This window comes from Urocampus carinirostris, chromosome 5, assembly GCF_059441175.1.
Source record: "Urocampus carinirostris isolate Australia breed hairy pipefish chromosome 5, RoL_Ucar_1.0, whole genome shotgun sequence".
NCBI classification, from domain to species: domain Eukaryota; kingdom Metazoa; phylum Chordata; class Actinopteri; order Syngnathiformes; family Syngnathidae; genus Urocampus; species Urocampus carinirostris.
Window position 1 is genome coordinate 16,346,248 of NC_142353.1, and position 14,333 is coordinate 16,360,580.

The window sequence follows — 14,333 nt, forward strand, 5'->3', positions numbered from 1 at the left end:
AATTAAACATTCCAAGCAGAATAGAGGAAGGATCTTGAAATCTCATCTCATTAGCTACACCGCTTTTCCTCAGTAGGGTCGTGGGGGTGCTGGAGCCCATCCCAGCAATCATCGGGCAGTGGGCAGGGGACACCCTGAACTGGTTGCCAGCCAATCGCAGGGCACACAGGGACAGACAACTCACTCGCTCATTCACACCTAGGGACAATTTGGACCGGCCAATTTACCTGACATGCATGTTTTTGGATTGTGGGAGGAAACCCGAGTGCCCGGAGGAAACCCACGCAAGCACGGGGAGAAACATACAAACTCCGCACAGGAAGTCTGGAGCTGGATTTGAACCCACGCAGGAGGTTCCCAAGACATGAACTGTGCCGCACATGCGCTAACCACTGCGCCGCCGTGCTGCCCGGATCTTGAAATCATCATCACATAATCTATGCTAAATAATCCAATTAAATGTTAGCATATCCAAGTTCGTATTGAGCGAAAGAAGAATGGACCTTGGATTACTCACTTTTTACATTTAAGGACATTTTACTTAGTGAAAATTTATTGAAATGACACAGCATATTGCCACTTTGTATTGGGCGAAAGAAAAGTTGACCTTGGATTATTCCCTTTTCACTTTTAAAGAACACAGACACCGATTTCTTTTGACTCTAAGTGCTATATGTTGCACATAGTTATGTAAGTGTAGGACTTTGAACATTTGGATTTACCCAACTCATCTTTTATGATATTTATTTCCACATTTAACATGGCAGAAAATACTTTCGACCTATTTCATTTCCTTTACTATACACTGTATACATCAGAATATTTTCTTTGGAATAAAACAGATTTTTAACTTGCGTAGGAGTCGGATTTGGGCACAACACCGGCTCGGGAGCTTTTATACCCGTGGTCCACACGAGAAAATGACGCAGAAATGACGCGATGAGGAAGCGGAACAGTCGCCGGCGTCTTTTTTCCGGCCATACCACAGACGAACGGCGGGTTGTCAAATTTTGCGCATTTTCCATCCCGAGCAACCACGGGCAAAAAAAAAACGCAAAATTTTAGCCGTGATTCAGCCGCAAATGTCTGTGTGACCGGCCCCTAAAGAGGAATTTTGATTGCAAGGCATGTGCAGTATGCGTTCATGCATGAGCAAACATATAGTCCACCTATGGGGTAGGTGGGGGTACCCTGACATGACATGCCCTGCCTGGTACAAGGTGGGGATCTACTTTAACATTTTCTTTCTTTTATATTTAAGATTTTTGTGTTATATTCAGAGTTAAAACCTTAAGGAGTGTGGGAAACAAACATCTCCCACGGCTTGGGCAATACTGGGGTTTTTCGAATTGATCCGATGCAAATAAATACAAGGTAGTATTAATCGATAGTAGTGGAACTGAGCAAGCGAGTGGATAAGAGAGTACTCGGTTGGTTTGGACACATGGAGAGGATGGATGAGGAGCAAATGTTGAAGAGGATCTACAGAGCAGAAGTAAAATGAAGGAGACCAAGAGGAAGGCCGCGATTAACGTGGATGGATGGTGTTATGAGTGCACTGCAGGAAAGAGGTCTAAATATAGTGGAAACTAGAGCTCTTGTCGGTGATAGGAACGAGGGGAGAGGTGTTGTAAGAGCGTAGTGGGATGTTTAGACGTGTTCTAAGGGATGGGCGGGGCACCTGTATGATGCGGCAGGGGTAAACCAGTGAAAGCTGTCGGGCCCTGCTGTTGAACGGGAGAGTGTGTTGTGTCACCCTGACCCGAGTGACATGGCCGCTTTCTGGTGTCCCATTTCATCTGGAGGGACGAAAGCATGACCAACTTAGGTGCCGAGGTGCTTAACTTGTACGGGTGTTTGGGCATTTGGGTTGGCCGTGGTCCAAAAATGTTTGTGTGTATTTTTGCTATTTTTTACCCTGTTTATTTTCTTTGTTATTGTATGTGTTTGTCTTGCTGTCGGTCACCCCTCTTGAGGGATATGACCAAGGTAGATAGATAGATAGTATTAATCGATACAGATTTGCTACTGATATTTTTTGCCTGGAAATATCATGATCATTGAATAATTGAACCCCCTTCCCCCCTGAGTTAGTTTATTATTTCAATAAAAATAGCCTAAAAGGAGTTTATTTGTATTAAATGAATTCAATGCAAGCTCTAACAATATGAAAAAATAACACAAATATTTCTATTACCACTGTTACAGAACAAAAGTCAAGTCCAAACAAAAAAAGTAGCAAAGTATTAATAATATAAATATAACATAATATAAGACAAAATAACACATATAAATACCATCATTTTCAAAATATTTAAAAAATGAAGTGCAAAAAGTGTAAGTAATACGATGTAAAAACCTTTACCGGTATAAAAATTTAAACACCTAAACGACAACAACAAAATTCAAGTGATTCAAACCAAAAATGCAGCAATGTAAGAAAAATACAAATTCTGTAGAACAACGTCGACAAGACAGTTAAAATACCGTATTATTGGGACTACAAGTGTCACAGACGATCGGACAGACCCAAACGCAAGACACAAAAGATATGGTCCGACCCCGACTCGTCGGCACATTTATTCAAAAAGGAATAAAAAAATGTATTGGTGAGAAGAAGGTGCGGAACCGGGATGGCTGAGGAGGTGATCTTGAAAGGGGGGCTTGTGAGGGAAACCAGAGAGGGGGGTCTTGGGGTGAAGAAATATCTTGAGGTGAGGATTTGGGAATACCTGTAAGTGAGATGGCTCGGGTGGATAATGGTGAGGACTAGGAGTGTACAGGCGGAAGGGATAGTGTAGCAGTTATAGCCAAGCTGGAAAATGGAAGGAGAAAGCTTGTCGTCTTCAAGCTGGAGTCACTTAATGAATAGAAACCGTTGAAATACTTCAGGAGTCTACGACGGTTCAGCAAGCAGATATGGGAGGCTTGAGTATTAAAGGACGATGGTTGAATCTGATCTTGTCCTTCCCGTGTTCGTTGAATTTCACGTGAGGAGGATGTTGGTAAATTAAGAGGCTGGAGATGACCTGCTTCTCGAGAAGTTTTCATTGGCAGAATATATTTTTGAGTCCACCGCAATACAAGTCTTCAATCGGACAATATTAGCAATAGTTTGTTCATGACATTTTGAAGGAGGATTCTTATACCTTTTTGAGGCATTCTTTAGGTCAACAGGAAACCGCAACTTCAGTTTTCTGCTTATTCTTACGTCTCATGGTTTCTTGACATGAGGCTTGAAAGATACATCTCCTGGATGCAACTGGGACGCATCGTCAGTGATGTATCCTGAGTTCATTCAGTGTTTCGGGTCTCGCAACATCAGACACTCTCGCCCAGGTGACCCAGCCGAGGTTGATCAGGCCTCAACTTGCGTCCCAGTAACAGTCCACGGATCTGCCCTTTTGAGCCAAAGCCACCTGGTGGCTTTTTCTGCAGTTTCACTAGCGGATTGAATGGATTTTTTCTTGGCTGCCCCTGTCACACCCAACCGTCCTAGGACTTTGCAGTAGGATCGGCCAGCAAAACCCCTACAGCCGACCTCTATTGGCTCAAAGAAAACGTTCCAGCCCCTGCCCCTGCACTCCTCCACCAGCTCCTGGTACTTTGCGCGTTTCCTTTCATTGGCTTCCTCAATGCGCTGTTCCCACGGGACTGTGAGCTCCAGCATGATCAGGTGTTTCGAAGTCTCTGAGGTAATTATCATGTCCGGTCGGAGCGATGTTGCTGATATATCCTGGGGGAACCTTAGTTGTTTCCCAAGGTCGACATGCAACTGCCAATCAGAGGCAATGTGGAGAAGTCCGGATGTTGTTTGTGCACAAGCCATGGGTTTCTCCCCCTTGATGAAATTGACTGCCTTGCTTGTGGCTTGATGGTGTTTGGCCCTGTTGACTGTTAGGGCAATGCACTCAGCAACTGCTTTCAGAACCTGGTCATGGCGCCAGCGATAGCAACCATCAGCCAGGGCCTTTGGGCAGATGCTGAGGAGGTGTTCCAAGTGGCCTCTTCCAGAGCAAAGGGGGCAGGGGGGTGTTTTGCTCTTTCCCCACCCATGAAGGTTCACTGGGCTTGGTAGGACATCGGAAACTGCTTGCGCAAGGAACCGGACACGGCAATCTGCTTGCATGATGTTCGACCAGGTCACTTTGCGCTGTAATGTGTTCTCCCGCCTTGTCCATGCTCCTTGCTTCCAGAGTCCGACTGCCCTGCTCACCCGCTCTTCCTCCACACCTGCTCGGACCTCTTCCTGGAGAAGATGGTGTCGCTTCTTCCCTTGGGCTTGACTCACTTTGGTCTTTGGAAAGAAGCCCAGACCTGCTCTAGGCTGAACTTTTGTTCTGTTGCTTACTTGTCTTGGGACCCGTGTTATATGCCGAAGTGTCCTTGGGCAAGACACTGAATCCCAAATGCCCCTGATAGCAGGTAGTTGCTTTGCAAGGCTGACGCTGCTATTGGTTAGTTAGTGGGTAAAAGAGAAAATTGTGAAGCACATTGTTAGGAGCTTTGAGAGGTTTTCATTGACTTGAAAAGCGCTATATAAATGCAGACCATTTACATTAACATTTGAGGCAATAGTATCGTTACGATCCAAGTACTTGCTCAGTATTGATGATATCGCTATTTAGATCAGTAGGGCGACATTAACTCAGGAGGTAGAGCGCTCGTCTTGGGATCAAGAGATTGTAGGTTCGATTCCCGGCCCCTCCGTGTTATATGTTGGGCAAGACACTGAATCCCTAATGCCCCCAATAAGTAGGTCGGCGCCTTGCATGGCTGCATGGCCTCTATTGGTGTGTGTGAATGGGTAAGTGTGAAGGACATTGTAAAGCGCTTTGGGAGGTCTTCATTGACTTGAAAAGCGCTATATAAATGCAGACCATTTACCATTTACCATCAGAGCCATGACCAGAGCCGTGTAGTAAATTGCAAAAACGCTTGTTGTTAGGCTAGACAGATTGTTGCAGTCGTGAAATGTTAGAATCACAAAACTCATCAGAGCCGGCCGAGTGGAATTTGGATCTGAGCTCATTTATTTATTTAAAGTGGAAGCAGATGCTTGAGTGTGAGAGCTCTGTGTGTCTATGAGCGCGTGAAATAGGGAAAATTCCGACTTCTGGAGATTTTTAATGTTTGCCTCGTGTTGTTGCGAGTGTTATAAATTGGAGGTTGAGGCTAAGATCTTCTCCCGGTGTCACCAGACGGCCGTCTGATCCACTTTGACTCAGCTCAACATATTTTCCTTGTGTGGAAGCTCATGTTATGACTGAGCTGTGTGAAGGCTTGGACCGAGATGTGTTTGTGTTGGCTGGGAGAGGGATGGAGGCTGCTCACCTACTTGAGGCCCAAGAACTCCGCGGGAGACCTGCCTAATCCGAACTGCCGCTCCGTCTGACCGCCTAGTTGGTGTTTGACTTCTCTCATGGACAAAACACAGTCCTGAAATGGACCAGAGCTGAAAATTGCAATTCTGACGCTCTCTGAAGAATATTTGTGAGGTCAGAAATTCTATATACAATAGATTTCAGCCTTTGAATTACCAGTGTGATGACTTATAAATCAAAAAATAGCCAAACTGTTTCTCCACATCCATCAACAGATTTCATACTACCTGTGAGAGGCACAAGAGAAAAATAAACCACAATAAGACTGCACTGATGATGCAAGTGAGAGGTGGCAACCGAAAATAAAAAAAAGTTGCAAATTCCGTACAGCTCCTTTAAAGTGTTCGTTCTCTTTTTATACTCAGACTACAGAAAAGTCACATTTATGACTTGATTTGAGATGACTACAAAAAAAATCTGAGTTTTGATGAGGAAATATACTCACTTTAGAGCCAGAATTCCCCCCCAAAAAGTCGTACTCCAACCAATTTTATCTCTTGTTTCCCACTGGCCCCTAATTCTATTTACCTCAACGCTTTGGACCCCAAACCAGCTATGTGACCCTTTTTTTTTTAAATAAAGCAACGAAAATATTCTGTGTTAAACAAATGCTAATTTATCATTCCACTTTCTCAAAGGTGTGCACAATTTGGTGAACTTGGCGCCCTTGGGATAGAAATGCATTAATAATGACTTATATTTTAGGCATTCATTTTAAAGATTTAAACATGATCAAAAATTAAATACATTATATAGTTTCTACACCACAGATCGGTTTAATGTCTGACAATATTCTCGCGGTATCGCCTAACAATGACAATAGAAACATCAAGAATGACAATAAATATAACAATAACCACAATAATTATTAGCCCAAATCCACTGTGTAATCACTAGTACACTAGGGATGTTTATAACATAGGAAAGGGCATTGGATTTTATATCATCATCACATTATTTTTATTCGTGGTACCAGAATGGGGAAAGCAGAAAGTTGTCTTAAAGGTTATAAATAAACAGAAAAAAAGCCCTACGAGGGAAACGACTCTATGGTGTATCTGATGATGAAACGGACTTTGAAGGACTTTAAATAATACATTGTGAATTTTATGTTCATAGTTTCCGTTGTCAAGAAAGGTTTTAATCATGGTTCCACGTATTCGACAAAGTGAGTAAAGAAATGGTGATGATGAGATCAAATCTACTGCTTTTTGCTGCCTCATTGACATCCCTAGTGGTCTAGTGTTAAGGGTTTGGCACAATCTGGGTTCGATTCTCGCTGCATTCAATGTTGTGCAAATGTGGTCAGCGATATTTTTGTCTGGTCACTTCTTGGTAAAATACTACCGTAAAACCTTGTGAATAATATGCACTAAAAATTTGATTTAATTACTGTATTTAAAAAACATGCCTTGTATACGGTAGTCAAATCCCAAGTCAATGCAAGATTGTTCGTTACAATAACCCAAAATAACTCAAATATCATTATTATCATTATAGCTTTACTAACAATACAGACACTCCCCTACTTTTGACCATTCGACTTACGAAAAACGGTAGATGCCAAACTTTATTCCGGGATGTCGAAAAATATCCGGACATTGCTTTAAGTTAGATTTGGTATTGTGTGCACCTTTTTCAGAGTACAGGACATTACTGTAGTGCTTCTTGAGTGCTGTGAGAGGTCACCCAGCATCCACCCCAAAAAAGAAATCCGCTTCCTCTTCCTAGTACCTCTATGTTGGTTTAAGATCAGGTAATGGTGTAATTGTAATCCTTTGCAGTCCTTTGAAACAATTTTGTGATTATGGGCTATATAAATAAATGTGACTTGATTTGACTTGACTAGTTCGTGTGTGAACATACTGTATTTTATTTCCAGCGCGCTAAGAACTTTGACATCTTTATTGTTTAATATCTCATGCGTCCATTCATGGTTGGTGTAAAGTGTAAAGAAGAGGTGAGCCGTTTCTTTTGAAATGAAAGTGTAATAAGAAAGCTTGATGCGGTTGAAAAAAATGGTTGTATCGCTTTTTTTCGGCCACTTTCTACCACAAAGGAGGAAGTCGCCTAACTCTTGAAGCTCATCTTCCAAAAGTAAGTTAAACTTAACTTTATTTATCTTTATAGAGCGTATTATTTTATGAAATGTTTATTATTTAGTACAAGACATTACAGGTTACTTATACAAGCCTTAAACATACTTATACAAACCTTAAACATACCAAATATAGCACTTAAGCAACTTAAGAACAAATTGAACTTACAAACGATCGTAAGTAGGGCAGCGTCTGTAATTGGTTTTTTAAAAAGAGGCTAAAAACTGTTACATTTGGAAAAAAAAAGTTGTTATTAATAAGTTTTGTTTTTTGAAACGACCAATCAATTAGTATTCAACCATATCTTGTGTTGTTAAAACAATTGCTAATTAGCAAATACTTCATTAAAACATTTTTCCGTGCTATAGTGGCTGTATAGTCGTCTGTTTCGAGATTTTTCATACGATAATGATAAATGTTGGGTATCATTAAAGAAAAATACTTCATATCAAAATATTATTGTATGTGACAATTGCCTTAAAGTACGTTAGTACAGCCATTATCACATACTAGGTAAGTAAGTAGTTAAGGCCGTGCTAACAGTTAAATTATGGAATTTACAGAATTAATTATTCTAATATTGAAAAGTTATAAAAAGGTAAATGTTAAATGTTAAATTTTTACATTTTCATTTATATAGCGCTTTTCAAGTCAATGAAGACTTCCCAAAGCGCTTTACAATGTGCTTCACACTTACCCATTCACGCACACACTCACACACCAATAGCGGCCGTGCAGCTATGCAAGGCGCCAACCTGCTTATTGGGGGCATCAGGGATTCAGTGTCTTGCCCAAGGACACTTCGACATAACCGAACTATTTTGTTTGAAGAATCTGTTAAAAAAAACTACAAAAAATAAATAACTAAGTAAAAATCATTTTGTTGATTTTAAGTATTTTTTTTAATTTTACCCCCGAAAATAAAAAATGTTAGAACCGTGTACTATTTTTGTCCTTACTTTTTGCTCAATTTAAGTATTATTTTCGTTAGTTTTCTAGAAAAAACCCAAGATGAAAATACATCAAAACTTGAAAAACAGGTCTAAATTGTACTAAAATTACAGCCAAATATATTAACCAAAATGAAAATGAAAATAACCTGTTTTACCTCCTGGGCCACCGTCATCACAAACTTTATACTGTCCATATGAAAATTTAAAAATTAGGCCAGTCTCCAAGCACTAACTTGTAAATAGTTTTGCCCATTTATCCTGACATTCTTTTTTATCTTATTTTTATCTATAAGTCTTTATCAAGCGTTTATCCTGAAGTGCCATGTCTAATCTCGTTGCAAACAATGTTCACGGCTTTGTTATCAATGACAATAATAATGCGGATAAGCGAGTCGTATTTTGTCAGTGGAGAAACTGTAAAAGAGGATTATAAAAGGCTTTTATTACTTATCGGCAAACGTTGATCCATACTGAAAGGGCAGATAGCACCATAGAGTTTATCCATGTGATGATATTGAAAAAGAAAAACAATGTCGATTAGAATGGCATTCTGGGGCATATTTTCTCATTGATCTTTATTGTTGAAGCTGGAACACATTTCTGTGCATTTATGATGATCACGCTACATATCATTGGATCACTTTTGTGTTTATGCAGGCAGTAATGAATGAATGAATGATTATGCATTGACTTGGTGGAGAGATCTTCTTAAATTTTAATGACATGGAAAAAGAAGATGGTCTCTGTTGCCATGGTGACAGTGCAGCTCTCTGGAGACTGTTTTAACTGTGTATGAGGAAAACCTAAATAGCTAAATATTTAAAAATTGGAAGTTTTGTTTCTATTTTACTTTTTTTATACTGGAAAAAAAAATCCCCAGCAAGGACATCGGCCTCCATGAGGGAGCTAGCGGTCAATCAGCTGAATGTGGTCACCGTGTAGTCTTCCACTGCACTAAAAGAACAGCGTTATGTGTTTTTTTTATGATAAGAAGCCATCAAAAATATTCTCTTTACTTCCCACCGTTCCTGTAGGCATATCCCCGTTTTTCACACTCACTCCCAAATCTCCTAACAAGCCATCCTAATGTCTCCTGTAATTTACCAGACAAGTCTATTATATGATACACTCATATTTTATTAATGGACCCCTGTAGTCAACCCACACCTCTTGGCGGATGAGATGATGTGACACGCGGGGAGCTCTTGTGTTAAAAATGATTTCAAGTCCTAGGTTACTTTTCACACGCAAATGCACACGAACATGCACTTCTGATAACGCAGGTAGCGGCATGCCGTGAATTTTACGCTCGGGCCTTCATTTCTAATCTGAATTAATGATGTGTCGTTCTGTGTTGTTGAATTTAAATTTGTTAATGTGTGAAGCAGAGGCTCTCTTTACCTTTGGCCTGCACCTCTTTTAATATAGAAGACACGACTGCTGTACCTTCAAAACACTGGGCTGCAATTTTACCAAGACATTCATTTTCCACCATAAATAGGATGATTAGACATGCAATGTCATAAGCTCTCTCTCCACTGGTATCATTTGTGGAGTATTTAACGTAGGATCAGAATTCTGTTTCGCGATGAAAATGACATTGCTGCATTTTCGCATCAAAGGTCGCCGTGACAACTCCACCACAGGGGGTCCTCTCCTCCCAGGAGACCGGGACCCAGAGCTGGTACATATCTCACCTCCTACAGTGATTCAAATTATGCTGAATGTGAATATAATGTGTGGGCTTCAACAGGTGTGTTGTTACAAAGCGGCAGTAGCTCAGGAGGTAGAGCGATCGTTTTAGGATTAAGAGGTCCCAGTTCGAATCCCGGCTTGTCCGTGTTACATGCCGAAGTGTCCTTGGGTAAGACACTGAACCCGCAATAAGCAGGTTAGCGCCTTACATAGCTGCACAGATCACGGCCGCTATTGGGAGATGTGAAGCACAATCTAAAGCGCTTTGGGAAGTAATTGACTTGAAAAGCGCTATATAAATGCAGATCATTTCATTTCATTTTCACCTCACAAGGGCAGTCGGATTTTGGCCAGCCGGAAGGTAGGAGGGCATGTACTGACAGGAGGAGCTGGACCAAGGCCCTGGCCGGTCCTGGCTAGGTCTCAGCTCAACGGGCAGCTGGAGAGCCTTGCCAGGTCGGCAGCCAAGCTTAATCAAGAAAGCGGCCAAATCAATGGGACAAAGCCAGCGACCTTAGAGAAGCCTCAAGCCTCCAGCAGTCAACCTCTCCTTCAACACTCATCCTGTGGTCCTGGTCCCAACCAGCTCTCAAGCCTACCAGGATTCCTCATCGCTCTACTGTTGAGGACATAAAGACTAGGCCTTCATCTTCATCGAAGCAGAACTTCGCAGAACATCTCGTTGTTGCTAGGTATTGGTGTGACGTACCACAACAGAGACGAACAGCACTTCATTAACTTCACATCTGATCTCTTCCCATCACTTCAGCGATAGCAGTGATCACGTTATTTTGTAATTTCCCAGGCAACCCACTCAACACTTGATTAGTGGACAGGTGGTAACGTAAATCTCTCAGCAATGAAATAAATAAGTTATTTCTGTTTCCCCTCTTTTTTACACCTTTTTGTTGTGGAGCTCTGTTTTCATGCGCTTTTTCTCATTGAGCTATAAATCTTTTGGCGAGGCCGAGCCAGGGCACTGGTGGTTTGTGGGCTGAAAGTGGCGGACAAAACCTTTTCTCTGTTACGATTTATTAATGATATCCAGCGGTTTTCGAAAAGTTTGTCGTAAAAAAATGCCTTTGACCTTCAGGGGTAAGTTGAACCAATTCGAAATTTTATTTGCTTAAGCTACAGTGAAACCAAACCTATGTCAACTTGCAGGACGCCTTCACTGAAAACATTGAAGTTCTCTAGGCAGATTTCTATCCTGGCAACAATAATAGCTGAAATGTGATTGGTTAAATGTTTAAATATGAAAACAGATGTCTGGAAGCAGTGCAAGCAGGGGAGAAGCAATGAAAGGAAGCTGACAGACAATTTTTTTTTAATTACGGGATTTATCATTTGTGGACAGCACAAAAAAACAAGATCAACCAGTAATGAACAAATCAGGTTGAAAAAAAAATATAATTAATGTCACATAATTCAGATTTTTTTTTAAGGCCCATCTCAGCCATCTTCGGGCAGTGGGCAGTGGACACCTTGAACTGATTTCCAACCAGTGACAGGGCGCACTTAGACAGACAACTCACTCACTCATTAACACCTAGGGACAATTTGGACCGGCCAATTAATCTATCATGCATGTTTTTGGAATGTGGCAGAAAACCGAAGTGCCCGGAGGAAACCCACGCAAGCACGGGGAGAACATGCAAACTCAGCACAGGAAGGATGGGAGCTCATTTAATTTTTCATTTGTTTCCATTTAATTTATTAAACTTTATATTTTTTTACTGCTGATTGTTATTTTGTATGTTTTTACTGTTTATTTTTGTTGCACTTTAACTGTAGGATAAATCTGTTGCTGGTGAGGTGCAAAAAATATAACAAGGTTCTAGAACACAACTTCATGTCTGTTCTTCTCTATTCAACTGACTCAAATATTGATCAGGAATTTTCCAATTATTTGACATACGACAAGTAAAGTAACGGAAATAGTCACTTTACCTGGTAAATGGATACTTTTATGATAGAGTAATTCATTTACTACCCTAGTTACTTTTTGGAAAAGGTAGTAGTGCGTTGAAACCTTCAAATACAGAGCCATAAGTCTCATGAGCCATGCAAGTAAAGTTATGCCAAAGGTCCAACTGAACAGACTGAAACCGCAGGCTGAAAACATCCTAGCCAGGGAACAGGCAGGTTTCAGGATTTTTTAATCCCATCATCCTCTGTGAGAAAATTCACCAACGCGAATGTGGATTTCATGATGGCGTTTGACAGAGTATGGCAGGCCGCCTTGTGGCCCATCATATGAAAGTACACTAGGGCCAGAAACTAGTTCAGACCATTGAACAACTGTATGCAAATCCCAACAGTGCGGTACTTAAATTGGTACCATTAGAAGATGGTTGCACACCACAGTCATGGTCCGATAAGGCTGCATTCTCTCGCCAACTTTATTCAACATCTTCCTGTAAAGGATCATGTCAGAAGCTCTGGGGGACAAGTATTGGGGGAGACAACATCATTACCTTGGTTTTGCTGATGATATTGTTGAATTTGTAAGGAGACGGACAGGAATTTAGAGATCTGGTCAATTGCCAGGACAAAGCATAAAGCTAGTATGGGATGGAAATCAGCACAGAAAAAACTGTGATGACCAACAATCCCCAAGGTATCACCACAAACAACCATCAACCACAGAGAGGTAGAACCTGTCACCAAATTTGAATATATTGGAACTGTCATGGGAAGCACGGCAGGTAAGTGGTTCACGCATCCGCGCCACAGTCCTAAGGTCATGGGATCAAATCCAGCTACCATCCTTCCTGTGCGGAGTTTGCATGTTCTGCCTGTGCTTGCGTGGGTTGCCTCCGGGCGCTCCGGTTTCCTTCCACATTCCAAAAACATGCATGTCAGGTTAATTGACCTAGGTGTGAATGAGCGAGTGAGTTGTCTCTGTGTGCCTTGCCACTGGCTGGCAACCAGTTCAGGGTGTCCCCTGCCCACTGTGGTGGGCTCCCTCGCAACCCAGGTGAGGATAAGCAGCGGATAATGGATGGGATGGTGCTGTCATATCAGAAGAGAGGTCAGAACCAGAAATCATGGTTAGGATACCTCAAACCACAGCCACACTTACCCAAAGAAGCAAGATGGCGAACAATCATGTCAGCTCCCCATAGGTCACAGGTGTCAAACAGGCGGCCCGCGGGCTATATAAGGCCCGCTAAGGGATTGATCCCGGCCCGCGAGACAACACTCAGAGAAGCGCAAGAGAAAAACAAGCTGCAGGTTGAATATGTCAACTTGATGTTGCCAAAGCCAGGTGCCTTTCACAAAGACACTGTACTTGTATTCATTTCTCTCTCTCTCTCTCTCTCTCTCTCTCTCTCTGTTTCTTTTCCACTCCTTTTCTCCCACTCTGTCTCTGTCTCTTTCACTCTCTGTGTCTCTTTTTCTCTTCCTTTGTTGCTCTTTGTTTCTTTCTCTCTCTTTGTCTTTCGACCTCTTTTGCTCTAACTTCCTTTTTTCCTTTTTACTCTTTTCTTTTTCTCTCTTCATACCCTTCGCGCTTTATTTTCTCTTTTCTCTCCTTCTGTCTTTCTATTTCTCTTTGGATTTCTTTCTTCCTCTCCCTTTCTTTTCCCCCTCTCTCACGACTTTTTATCTTTTGTTTCTCACGCTCTCTCCCTCTCTCTCTTTTTTTTTTTTGTCCCGCCCTCTCTCCTTTTCCCTCCCTCTTTCTCTTATTTCTTTATCTCTTTTTCTTTCTCTTTAATCTACTGGCCCCGACAGGATGTTTGTTCTATCGTGTGGCCCCCGAGTTAAAATGAATTTGACACCCCTGCCCTAGGTGAACTTCATGATATGTAAAATTACTACAGGTTTCTTGAAAAAAAATTGCACGTGTATATGATATTTTTGCAAATTATTCAAATCATTTTTTTTGGGGGGGGGATGAATGAACATTGCCTTTTACCACTAGGAGGCGATAGGTAACACACACTGTCACTTTAAAAAGATTCAGCTTTGTTTTGTGTAGTTTGACAGCCTGTTGTGGAGTATTTTTATTTATGCTCAGATTTTTAATTTAGCTTCATTTATATTTCAATACAATCTATCTTATTATTATCCTGATTTTACTGAATTATTGCCTTAAAAAACTTTAAACCAATCTTTTTCTTTACAATCAGAGGTTCTCTCTGATTCAGATTTTTTTATATATATAAATTATGGAAACTATAGTACTACACTTT